Genomic DNA, 13,620 nt, shown 5'->3' on the forward strand with positions numbered 1-13,620 from the left:
AAACCACTTTCCGACTAGGGTCACATTAGGGGTGTCACACAAGGGCTTAATTGCAAAAGTTTATAAATATGAGTTTTAGATGCTAAAGGATTAAATTGAAGAGTATAATTGAAGTAGAGGTCCTTAAATGGTAATTAGACCATTAGGTTTTCATGGAAAAAAATAGACATACATAGATAAAAATAACTAAAGTTTTAATGAAGGGTATTTTAGTCATTTGGTAATTAAAAATTTAAAAAAGGGAAAAAGATGGTAAAATGAGCCCATCTTCTTCATTAGACAAAAATTTCAAGTGTTCTTCATAGCTAGGGTTTTTTCAAGCTTCCAAGCTTCATAGTAAGTGATTCCAAGCCCCATTTTTAATGTTATTTATGTTTTTGAAGTCCTGGTAACTTGATTTAGCTTATTCTAGCAATAATTTAACCTAGGGTTCATATTTGTAAAAATACCCATAGGTGAAATGTGTTTATTTTGATGTTTTATGGTAGAATATGAAGCTTGAAATTATGTTAAACGACTTGAGCTAAGCGATTTTAAGCGAAAACAAGTAAAGCGACATAATCGGTAAAAATACCTAATAGTCATAAGTACATTTTAAAGTGGGAATTTGATGTTTCCGTAGGTAAATAACTGATCAGCACATCATAAAACATAAGAATTAGGGATAAAGTTTCATTTTCGAGCCTTAGGGAAAAGTGTAAATATGCAAAAGTTTAGGGGCAAAATCATAATTTTTCCAAAGTTAGAGTTAAGGATTGTTTTGATAAATGTGAATATTATATAAGTTAAATTTGCTATTATAGATCAAGAAGAACAAAATTCAGGGTTAGATCGAGGAAAGAAAAAGGTTGAGGACTAAATCAAAATATTTGATCGTATTTTGTATCGAGGCAAGTTTCCTGTAAATAAATGTAATGTTTTATTATTTATAATTAATGATGTTAGTTTTCAGCATCTATATATTTATTTTGTAAATTTATTCCTTGGTTATTCAAGTAAGAATTGACGGAGAAATGATACTTAAAAGTCCCGGTTGAACCTTAGGAATGTGTAAGATATAAATGTCATGACATTAGGGTTTAAGGATACCAAGTAAAACCATGCCAAGGCATGCATTGATAAGTTTTACAAGGCAAGGAAATCATGTAAGACCATGTCAAGACATGGCATTGATAAACTACTATAAGGCAAAGATTCCATGTAAGACCATGCTAAGGCATGGTAATGGTGAGTTCATAAGGCAATGATACCACGTAAGACCATGTCAAGACATGGCAATAGCAAGTTTAAAAAAGAAAGGTACCCATGTATCTTTAGTATTCCAAATGGTTCAACGAAAAATTTAATGAGTGTACCAAAGGGAAGGTAAGATAAGTCCATGTTCGAAAGGTTCAAGTTATCTTGATAATTCATTTAGAATGTTGTTATTTATTTACATGCAACCTTACTAAGCTTTATTCTTACTCCCTTTCTTTTCTCTCTTTTTTTATAGTACCGCAAAGCCAACTCAGAAAATCGTAAGGACATTAGAGATCGCCTGACACTATCAACGAGTTATCTCGGTATTTTGTGACTAGAAATACTTTAAGTTATGGCATGTATAGGGACTTGGCTATTTTGTGTGTATGTCCTTATGATATGATTAAAGAATGACATGTGAATATTTGGTATAGCTTATGATATAGCTAATTAAGAACATGTTTTCGTATTATGTATGCCTAAATGAGGTTTGATGCAAAGAAACTACGAAAGAGTAAGAGTTGGCCATGGAGCAGCTAGGAAATAGCAACAGTGATGTGGATTTGAAAAATCACTAAAAATTGAAGAAATAGAATTAAATGGTGAATGAGATATAGAATTAAAACTTATTGAGTCTATTTTTATAGGAAAAAAACAGAGCAAGCAAAAGAAGTCTATATTCTGAGATATTGAAATTTCTGTAAGACTGGTCTAGAGTGACTTCGTGATCCCCTGTTCCATCTTTGGAAAACCACTAGAAATTTTACAAAAAGAATTATAAGTTGAAGTTTATATGTCTAGATTCCTTAGTGAGTCTATTTTCATTAGAAACAAATAAAAATGTTATCTAATTTTTGTATAATGAGATAATCAATTTTTAGTGATGAGAGGCTAGGTCCGCTGAATTGCAAAACAGGGGAACCTTTAATGAATAAACTGTACAAATTGGCAAAACCAAAAATTCTAGAAAAATTATGGTAAGAAGATATAATTAGCCAATTCTAAAAAAATTGACCAAATTAAGGAAAATTTACGGATTTAAATTTCAAGTTTCGTAACTTGAGTTATAATTAATTTAATGATTGTTATGTAGATGGATAGTTTTATTATGAATAATGAAAAAAATTGTTTTGATTTGTGTAAATAATCAAAAAAATTTTAATATTCTCGGTTTAGTCCCAAATTGTTCCAATTGCATGTTTTAGGGCCCCGAGGACCCTTCTTAGGGATTTATTGGATGAATGTGAGCAAATTACTTTTTTTTTAAAGTAAATTTTTTTATGCCCCGAACACGTAAGATATGTCTGGTAACGCCTCGTGCTCGAATCCGACGACGGTCTTGGGTAAGGGGTGTTACACATCTAACAGAAGCAAAATGTATCTTTTTGTGATTTTATAAAGAGATTTAATGTGACAACCATGATAAAAAAGGGTGTTTCTAATGCTTTGGCTATTCAAGCCTTTTTGGTTGGAACTACTTCTAAATTTCACCGATTCCACCCCATTGGTAAACCCCTAGAAAAGCTATCTTAGCTATACGAAATGGTTCACCATTTCACAAAGGATAATTAGATGGACATAGATCAAGTCAAGCCATCAACACAAGCAACCTAAGGATCCCAATTCCTCTAGAGATCTTCCTCTCTATGCCACCATCAAGCCTTAGAATGTTAGTATGTGTAATACCCTTTACCCGATCTGATCATCAAACCTAAGCTATAGGATGTTACAACAATAACCAAGCATATCAAAAATAAATTCGACTTTAAACATTCCATTAAATAATAAACATGATATAATCCATTGGAACATGATTTATAAACATATCCAAGTATCAAACAAGCTTATGAAAGCTCTTAAACTAACTCATAATCAAATCCAGACTAATTGAAATATTTTACAAAAGATAGGTAAAAAGGTAAAAACATGGGTCACATAACCGTATGGCCAGGCTATGTGATAGGCTGAGGCAATGTGGGGTTGAAACACAGCTGTGTAGCCCAACGTTGTGTAGAACTAAATCCATGTAATGTAGAGTCACATGGTTGTGTCGTTAGGCCGTGAAAGAAATTGTTGCAAATATTCACATAACCATGTAGCCAGGCCATGTAAGAGACTATAACCTTGTGCACCAATCATCACCCAAATCATACAGACTACATGGTCGTGCCATATGCCTATGTATCACACACGGCTGTGTGTCAGACCGTGTATACCTAAAAGATACCCTATAGGGCAACTTACAACTCCAAACACTAAAATACCCTATAACCAATGCAACATACCTTTCCTCAAACTATTCAAATACACCAAAAACATGCCAAAACACAACTTAAATCATTCATCCTAAGTGCCTAAACAATATGCCACAATTGGCACTTCAATTCGACAATTCATATCCTACCATTCATCATCATTCATGCCTCAATATTCATACTTAACATCTATATATGTTATAACATCCCAAAAATCAATGGTTAGTAGAATTGGGTTTGTGAATCGAGAGATAGAGGTCACACCCAAAATTTTGAGATTATCTGTTTGTTTTTAGGGGAAAAAATGAGTTATTGATCTGTTGGTAAAGCATTGCTAAAATTGTCCTAGAAACTCAAGTTCAAATTCCTTCTCTTACACTATTTTTATTATTTTGTAAATTTTGCTTCATACTTGTAACATCCCAAATTTCTAGTTTGAAGTTGGTAAAATTATTTTAATAATGAGTAATTGGCCTAGTGGTTAAGAGAAAACAAGGAGACAATGTAGTTCACTTAGAAACTAGAGTTTGATTCTCTTCCCTTGCAAAATAGCTTAATTTTGCTAATTTTTCTCTTTCCCCCTATTTTTTGTGTCGTCCATGCCTTTTAACCTAGGTATAGATTAATTCACTTTTTCTCCTAGCCTAGCCGTTCTGCTATTCTCTCTTAGTTTTTTCTCTCAAAGTTTCTTATTTTCTTTGGAATTTCATCATAGTTGTGCCCTCCATTGCTCAAGTTTTTTATTTTTGTTTTTCTAGCTACCCTATTGAATGTATAAACGTCCTAAACCAACCCTATTTTCTTCCCTAAACTTCCCTTTTTGCCGCTTCTAGCAAGCTCTTTCACTTTTCATTGCCACCTCTTCTCCCTTATTCGTAATAGTGCCGATAAGTCCTATTTTTTTCTCTATTGTTGTGCTTTGTGCTGATTTTTGGCTACTATTTTTGTAGCCAATAAATTATCATTCCAACCCTTAAAATTTTTATTTTTTTGTCCATAGATCCCTCATTGTGCGACCCCATATCTTCCTTTTCTATCGCTTCAAGTTGTGTAGCCACCCTCTTCGAACACCATTGTTGGGACTGTTGTTTCTCTTTAGTTGCCACCGCTACTTTTGTAAGTTTATTAATTTTACCTCTTTGAATTTTATTTAGACATTCCTAATTGAGTAATTAACTAAGATGTTCATCCTACAACTTAGATCTGGGTAATGGAGTGAAAAGTGCATACTTGTGCAAGATCTTGCACTGTCTTGCTTTGTTAATAATTTCAGCTTTGGCCGATTGATTTTGAATGGGGGGTTTTTGGTTACTGATTTTTTAGGATTAATTATGTTTAGGTGGTGGTTTAAATGTCCCAAAATTAGCAATGACTACAGATCTCATTCGCGTGTACGTTTCGCATCAAATTAGTGAAGTAGTCTAGTTGATTTGGATTTGAAAATCATTAGGGTAATGCTGATTTGATTGAAACTTTAAAAGGGGTGTTTTAGGGTTTATTTGGCTGCATTTTAAGTTGATAAGTATTTTATTTTAATTTAGCTTCAATTTAAGTCTAAAGGAGGAAGCGCGAGTTTTACAAGTAGTGCGATGGTTGTGCGAAAATAAGGTGTGGGTCTGAACCTTGTTTAATTGATTTTTAAATTCTTATTGTAAATTGTAAATTGTTATAAAATAATTGCTGGCTAGGCATGGTTGAATCTCCTAATGGCCATCTTAAATTTTTTTGAATAAGGTATGCGACTTTAAAATTACTGATTGGATGGTTAAACTTTTTTGGGATTGTTTGCGTGTGTAATTGTGGTACTTGATTTCTGAATGATTGCTAAATGTGATGGATTGATGTATGCTAATTTTCACATGCTTTGAAATGATGTAAATCGTGTTCTCTAATTATGGGATGCATGTATAATGTTCGACATGCAAAGCCACTGTTCAAATTTCTTGTTAAGTATGACTAGAATGTATCGTATGTTACATACTAGTAAAGCTTTTGACTTTTTTGATTGAATGAATGTAAATCTAAATCAAGCATGTACGCAGAGAATAATTAAATGATTATATTATTGATAAATGAAAAGTATACAAAGCGTAAATCGACACTGATTATTGATACGCGTTTTAAGTACGCCACTGAATTGAATATGTTACCATAAGCATGTAAAACTTGTCATTGTATTGAAACGAAAATGAAAACATGATTTGGCTCAATGATTGTTGTCATATTGCATATGCATGGGGGTGGGATATTGTGGATGACAGAGGAGTTTCAAGGAGTAACAAAAATAGATTAAATCTGCATTAATGTTGTCAGTGCACAGCACTGTGAGTAGTGAGGAGACTTGTGATTATATCGTATATTGATTGGCAGTATAATTGCATTATTTATAATGGTGGTTTGACCACATCGAGCTCAACTCGCAATGTTTGGAGTTCGATAAACGAGTTTTAGGGAACTCGTGGTGTGTAGCGGATGGTTGGGTAGAGACTTTTGCATTGCATCATTTGCATCACCCCGTGCTTATACATTGTGTGACAACGACTTGAAAATGGCTATGTAATTATATGAAATTCCAATGATGGCTCTATTTTTTTTTTGTTAATGTTATTATGCTTCACTATATTTGATACTTATGTTTTGTTTAAATAATTGTTCAACTCACACTTAGCTTTCATAAGCTCACCCTATTAGTCTAAAACTTCTCAGGTAATTCATGAGGCTAGGTCCGAACTCGGCATATGGAGCACCATCTTGGACATCAGACTATTTTCAAATAAAGTACATTAAATAAGTTTTCTGTTGGGTTGGTTATGTAATTTTTAATGTATTGGTTTGTGGCTTTATTATATAGATTTGGGGATTTTGTGTAACAGGTCATTTTTGGGTCAAATCAGAACACTAGTTTTGAGACCACAAATCCAAAGTAGAAATATATATTTTATTATTTCATAAAGGTCTACAGTATGATTGAATGATTGTGTGAAAATTTTGTTAAGAAATTTCATCGATTGAGTGTCCAATTTGGCTAGAAGGACTAAATTGCAATAGGTGAAAAACTTGAGTTATCTATGTTAAAGGTGCCCAATTTCTATGAATTCTTAAATTAGAGGTGTAACACCCCAAGCTCGGCCTGGACATTAGGGCTGAATTTGGTGATGTCATATTGAAGTGTTTTTTTCGCAAAGTATGAAATCGTTGAAAAAACCTTTCCAAATTTAACTTCGTTGTGTGATCTTATTGATGATTTTAAAACGTGTCATTTATTTTAAAACTTGCGTCCCAATCAAAAGGTATTTACTTTGAAAACTTTTTGAATGTCAAGATATCGCTTTAGAGCGGAAGCTTTCTAAATCGATTGTGTTGTTGCGTTTACTTTGTAAAAACGTTGTTTCTTTTTTTAAAACTCAAGTTCCTAATACTAGTAGTTATAACCAAAGTAAATTAAAATCCCAAATTAAAAATAAAAATCCAAAGATGCCTTATTACATTAAAAATGCCCAAAATAAAATTACTTATAATTTAAAATTAAATACAGAAGTCCGTACGGTTGTGTGGCCACCTTTGAGTCCCTCGCAACACTAATCCACCTAAGACTGGGGATTACCTGTACAGATAAATAGTTGGGTGAGTTATGAAAACTCAGTGTGTAATCCCATATCAAAATACAAACTGTGAATAAACACAGTCTGGGCCTAAGCCTAATCTAGTGATGGTTTAGTATCAGTTAGGGCCTTAGCCCATTACAACATCAGTATTAGTTTGGGTCAGAGCCCATCTCAGTGACAGTACAGTACAAATATGCAATAAAGAAATCCTACCCAACCAGCCTTTAAACTTCATCTCCGTCCAACCCTACACTCCATGTGGGGATATAATCAACCCACCCATCCCTACACTCCAAGTAGTACCGGTTGCGGCACTAAACAGTATTTGCAGCAGAGCTGCCAGTACAGTACACTTCCTCCAATCATAATAAACCCATCCCCATGCAACATATCATACATCATGTCGTGACGGGTCATAATATCATACGTGTATTCAATATGTTTAAGGTGGCATGCTCAAATATAATCATACATCTCATAGGGGCATAATAGTCATTTTACCACACAGGGGGCATAATAGTTATTTTGTTGGTTAGGGGTCCAGGTACACTTACCGACCCAACAGTTGGTCCACAATCATTTTGGATGACCCATGCAACCTTAACAGTCAAACAGTGAAAATGGGCCAAATGGCCCATTATACGGGCCCATGTGGGTCTACACGTCTGTGTCACCCACGTAGCCCAAAAATTGCCTTGGCCGTGTGGGTTACACAGCCTAGCCCAATATTTCCCACACGTTCGTGTGATTTACCCATGTGGGCCCCACACAGCCCAATTTGGCCCAATAAGGCCCAAAACTGCCTAAGCCCATGAAATCGCTCATGGTGGCCTTCACGATCAACCGCCCATGTTTAGTCACATGCTACTACCACACGAGCGAGCGTACACTGTTGTAGCGCTAACATTCACTTATTCCAGCTTTTGCCAATTTCCATAGTTGGAATGGAGATTACACGCCTTGTTTGCGAAAGTGTGCACACCCCTCTTGAGCACTTCAACCTAGATTCAGTCATAGTACACCATTAGTCTCTACATGATAGGGTTAAAATGACCCCTCTAATAATATTTATCTAAAAGATACATTACCTCTTGTCTTAGATGACCAATTTAGGCTTGCACCCCTTTACCCGTCACAAGAGATTGATTACAATCCCTTTAACGATTACTGAAGGTGTACAACCAAGAATAGGAGTAAGAAGCAATCGACCTACACTCAATTCGAGAGCCACAAGCCCACAGTATGACAGAGACAATGCTCGCACCACCACACTTTTAGCAAATCGGCAGTAAAAGAAGATATTAGATAAAAGACTAATACGACAGAAAGAGAGAGAGGATAATAACCATGCACTCCAACCAGAGATGGAGTAATCGGCTAATATAAAAGATGAAAGAAAAGAATAATCGAGAGAAAGAAAAGTGAGGGAGAGAGGGAAAAGAATCTTACACTCGAACCCGACTGATCAAAAAACAATTGCCAAAACCACAAAGAGAGGGGGAGTGATGAAGTATTCGGTCAAAAATATCAAGATGAAATGAGAGGAAAATCTGTTAACACAAAAGGAATCGAAGGAGAGGGAAGAAAGTGTATTCGGCCAAAATAAGAATCGATTGGTAGAGGGAGAGAAGAAAAGGCAATCGGTTAACAAGAGGACACTAGGGACAAACAAGCTCAGACTAGACTAAAAATGAGAAAAAACCCGAATGTGTTGAGGGGTAAAAAAGAGACTATGTTCAGCCAAAGAAGGAAGAAGTCAAATAGAGAAAGAAAAGAAATGGTTGCCAAAGATGAAATAAGTGAGATACAAAGATACACGAACAGAACCCCTATGACATTCGGCCTTCAAAGAGTAGACAAAAACCAAAATGAGGAGCATACCCACCAAGGCCGAATTCTTGAGTGCCCAAAGTTCTATTTTAGCACAACACTCCTTCTCACCTTAAATTCCCACCATTTCCTCCCTAAATCCCTCTATGCCGTCCCTTCCTCCCTCAACCACATAATTCAAAAACCACTTAAAACTTTAGTGTTTCAGTCAAACCACACCACTCCCACGGCACAGCAGCAAAATAAAACATTCTATTATGCCCACCAGGATTCGAACCTCAGACCTCAAGTAACTACCACATGCCACTTATCCCCTAGATCATAGGGCCCATTTTGACATAAAATACCTATATTTATTTAAGAACCCACTGACTAGAGACAGGGTTTATTTAAAATAAAAACAAAACTTTTGCACAAGCCAAGGCTTGAACCCAAGACTTCTCAGACTCTTCCTAGGACACTTAACCACTGAAGCAGACATGCATTTCTGCATCACAACCATGCAAAAATAAACTTAAGGATTTTTGGGGCATTACAAGAGGTCCTTAAATGGTAATTAGACCATTATATTTTTGTATGGACAAAATGGACATGGTTAGATAAAATTTCAAAGTTTTAAGTGAAGGGCATTTTAGTCATTTGGTAAATAAAGAAAAAAATTAACAAATGACAGATGTCATGCAACATCCTGATTTTGGGCTTAGTCGGAACAGTGGTTTCAGGACCACAAATTCGACGAGGAAAATTTTATTTTTATTATATTTTTATGGTCTACGATTTCACGGAATGATTTCGTGAAAATTTCGTTCAAAAATTTTGACGTTTGGGCACTCAATTTGGTCAAAAGGACTAAATTGTAAAAAGTGAAAAAGTTAAGTTTTACATGTTAGAAGTGTTTAATTGTTATGAGTTTTTAAATCAAAGGTCCTTAAATGGTAATTAGACCATTTTGAAGTTTTTGGACAAAAATTGGACATGGATGAAATTTTTTTGAAAGTTTAGTAGTAAGGGCATTTTGGTCATTTGTATATTAAATGAAATAAAATGGGAAAAATAACACAAAATGGTCATCTTCTCCATATGGAGGCTGAATTTAGCATGGGGGAAGCCATGGCTAGGGTTTTCAAGCTTTCCAAGCTCAATAGTAAGTCCGTTCTAGCCCCGTTTTTCAAGTTCTTTACGTTTTTAGAATCCCGGTAACTTGGAATAATTCAACCTAGGGTTCGTATTTGGAAAAATACCCATAGGTGAAATTTGTGTATTTTGGTGTTTTATGATAGAATATGAGATTTTAAATTATGTTAGACAACTTGTGCTACTCGGTTTTAAGTGAAAACGAGTAAAAGGGCTTAATGAGTAAAAATACCTAATAGTCATAAGTGCATGTTAGAGTGAGAATTTGATGTTGTCATAGAAGGGAAAAATGATCAGCATGTCATAAAACATAAGAACAAGGGATGGAGTTTAATTCCCGAGCCTAGGGGCAAAAGTGTAATTATGCAAAAGTTTAGGGGAAAATGGTAATTTTGCCAAAGTTCGTATTAAAGGCTATTTTGATGAATGTATGTATTAAATAAATTAATTTGGTATTATAGATCAAGAGAAATGAGATTCAAGTCGTGATCGAGGGAAAAACAAAGTTTACAAGGAATAGGCCCGATTGCTAATATTTTGTATCGAGGTAAGTTCGTATGATAATAATAATGCAATGTTATGTTTGAATTATATTTCTTACTATTATTGCATATATTGTATGATTTAATATATTGGAAAAGTTGATGGAATGGTGTTTATGATGTGGAAATATGACATGAAAAAATGTTACATGAAGTGCAAGAAAATGATGATACATGACAAGTGATATATGAAATATGTGATTTATGTTATGTAAATTCTTAAAAGCTGATTTTCTATTTGAGTTGTGTCTTATTATACTATGAATGGACAATTGGTACTATGGATAGTGAGATCGACACTTCGAGTAAGTTCGTATATAAATAATCTATCGATTCTTTTTATGTTAATATATTTTGATATCATATGAAATGTGGCTTCCTATCAAATGACTATTTGATGTAAATTATGAATTTAAATTGATTACGGACAATTTAGTAAAATCTTGAAAAGTGAGGAATTTCCCGGTTGAACCTTCGGAATAGAAACGATACCAATGAGCTATTGTGAGGTCACGTGTGTAGTACTATGTGCAGGCTACTACGTGTACCAGATAATTGGTCGCATGTGTAGTACTAAGTGCAGGCTACTATGCGTACCTGATAACTTCGATCACGTGTGTAGTACTAAGTGCAGGCTACTACGTGTATCAGATGGTTAGGTCACGTGTTTAGTACTAAGTGCAGGCTACTACGTGTACCAGATAATTGGTCGCATGTGTAGTACTAAGTGCAGGCTACTATGCGTACCAGATAGCTTCGGCTACAAGTGTGGAAATGAGAAAATGTGTAGGCAATTGTGTATCTGTTATTATTCCGATGAGTTCAACGGGAAATCGATTAAGTGAAAATAAATGTGAAAGTGATTATGTGATGAACAAGTGCAAGTATATGCTTATTTGAATTTATGAGCAATATGATGATATTTGAGCGAACCTCGGTAAAATGGACGGGATTAAGTGAAATTGAGCAAAAGTGAACTTTAGTAGTAAAACAGTGTTGGACAGCAACAGTGCATGAATTTGAAAATCTACCAAAGATTGTGTAAGTTGAATTAAATTTCAAATAAAATATGTAATTAATTTTTATTGAGTCTATTTTCACATAAAAGAAATAGGGGAAGCAAAAGAATTCCATATTATGTGATATTTGAATTCTTGTGAGACAGTCTCTAAATGAATTCGATATCCCCTGTTCTGACTTGGAAAAATTGTTAAAAATTATATAAAAATAATTTTTGGGTATAAGTTATATGCCTAGAATCTTTTATGAGTCAAATTTTAATAAAAACAAACGAGAACATCATCCGAGTTTTGTACTATGAGAAAAATAAATTTTAGTGAAGAAAGGTTGAAGCTGTTAAACAGTAAAACAGGGAAGATTTTGAATAATAAACTGTACTTATTGGCTGGACTAAAAATTCTGAAATTTTTATGGTGGAAATATATATGAGTCTAGTTTTTGGGAAACTTTACGGATTTTAATTTGGAGTTTCGTAACTCTAAATATAAATGATTTAGTGACTATTACAAAAGAAAACAGCTTAACCAGAACATGTGTAAATGTACAAATGAGTTAGTTTTATTGTGGGAATCATGTTAGTAAATTGCTTATTATTATTTCATGTGAGCTTACTAAGCATAAAGCTTACCCCCCCTCCTTTCCATTTCTTTTAGTGTTGTCAGGTTAGCTCAGGGTTGGAGACCGTCGGAGGCAGCATCACACTATCAAGCCAACACCTTGACAGTATAAACACATATGCTAGATTTATCAAGTGAGTGGCATGTATAGGGACCTAATTTTATAACATGTGTTATTATTATTTGGCCAAATATATTGGTCTTTAGTGAGCTAATGATTCTGACTTATAAATCTAGCTATTTATGTTATGTTTGATATTGGTGATGTGCATATGCTTGGTCGTCATGCATGGTTGGTAATAAGTTGTTTAAGTTGTTTAATTGATGAATTAAGTTTAGTAACACTTCATGCTTGACTCCGGCGATGGTCTCGGGTACGGGGGTGTTACATGTCATATTCATCAATTTAGTCCCCCTAGCTGAATTTTACAAGAAGAAGCCATAACTAGGGTTTGGCCAACTTCCAAGCTCGAATATAAGTCCATTCTTGTCCCGTTTCTAATGATTTTTATATTTTTGAGATCGTTGTAACTTGATTTATCTATTTCAAGGATTAATTTGAAAGAAAGGTGAAGTCTAAAATTTTACCCATGTTGAATATGTGTGTATTTTGATGTTTAATGGTAGAGTATGCATGTTTATTGTGTGTTAAATGACTTTTACAAAGTGACTATCGGTAAAAACGTCAAAGAGGGACTTATTTGTAAAAGTCTATAAAATGGGTAGAAAAATATGAATAAATGAAAAATGTGAGTTTTCATAAGCATGAAAAAGGTTTGGCTAGGCTTGGGTTGTAAGGACATTGAAAGAAAATCATTTTACGAGCCTAGGGACTAAAATGTAAAATGTTAAAAGTTTAGGGGCAAAAATATAATTTTTGCCATAGTGTGTTTTGGGGCTGAATTGAATAATGTGATTATTAAAAAATTTTAATTTGATATTATAGATCAGGAAAAATGAAGTTCGAGTTTAGACGGGGAAAGAGCAAGGTTGTGGACTAAATCAATCTAATAGCCGTTTTTGTAACTGAGGTAAGTTCATATGTTAAATAAACTTTAATATAATTGTATTTAAATACTTTAATATTGCATGAACTGTATGATTGATTCTATAGATGAGTTTAAATCTACAGACGAGTTTGACGATGATTCGATAAGCAAGAAATCCCATTGAACCTTAAGAATAGATTAGGATACAAGTGACATGTCACTAGGGTTACAATATGTTATGTGATTATGTGATCCGGGTGCTGGTCTCGTACGTCCTACCGGTGGCTGAGTCTACCGGTATATGTTACGATTACTTGACGGCTTGTGTGAGCAGCACCGAGTAGCTACGTCTTAATTGACAGCTTGTGTGAGCATGCTCGTTGATTAGC

Source organism: Gossypium hirsutum, chromosome A08, assembly GCF_007990345.1.
Source record: "Gossypium hirsutum isolate 1008001.06 chromosome A08, Gossypium_hirsutum_v2.1, whole genome shotgun sequence".
NCBI classification, from domain to species: Eukaryota; Viridiplantae; Streptophyta; class Magnoliopsida; order Malvales; family Malvaceae; genus Gossypium; species Gossypium hirsutum.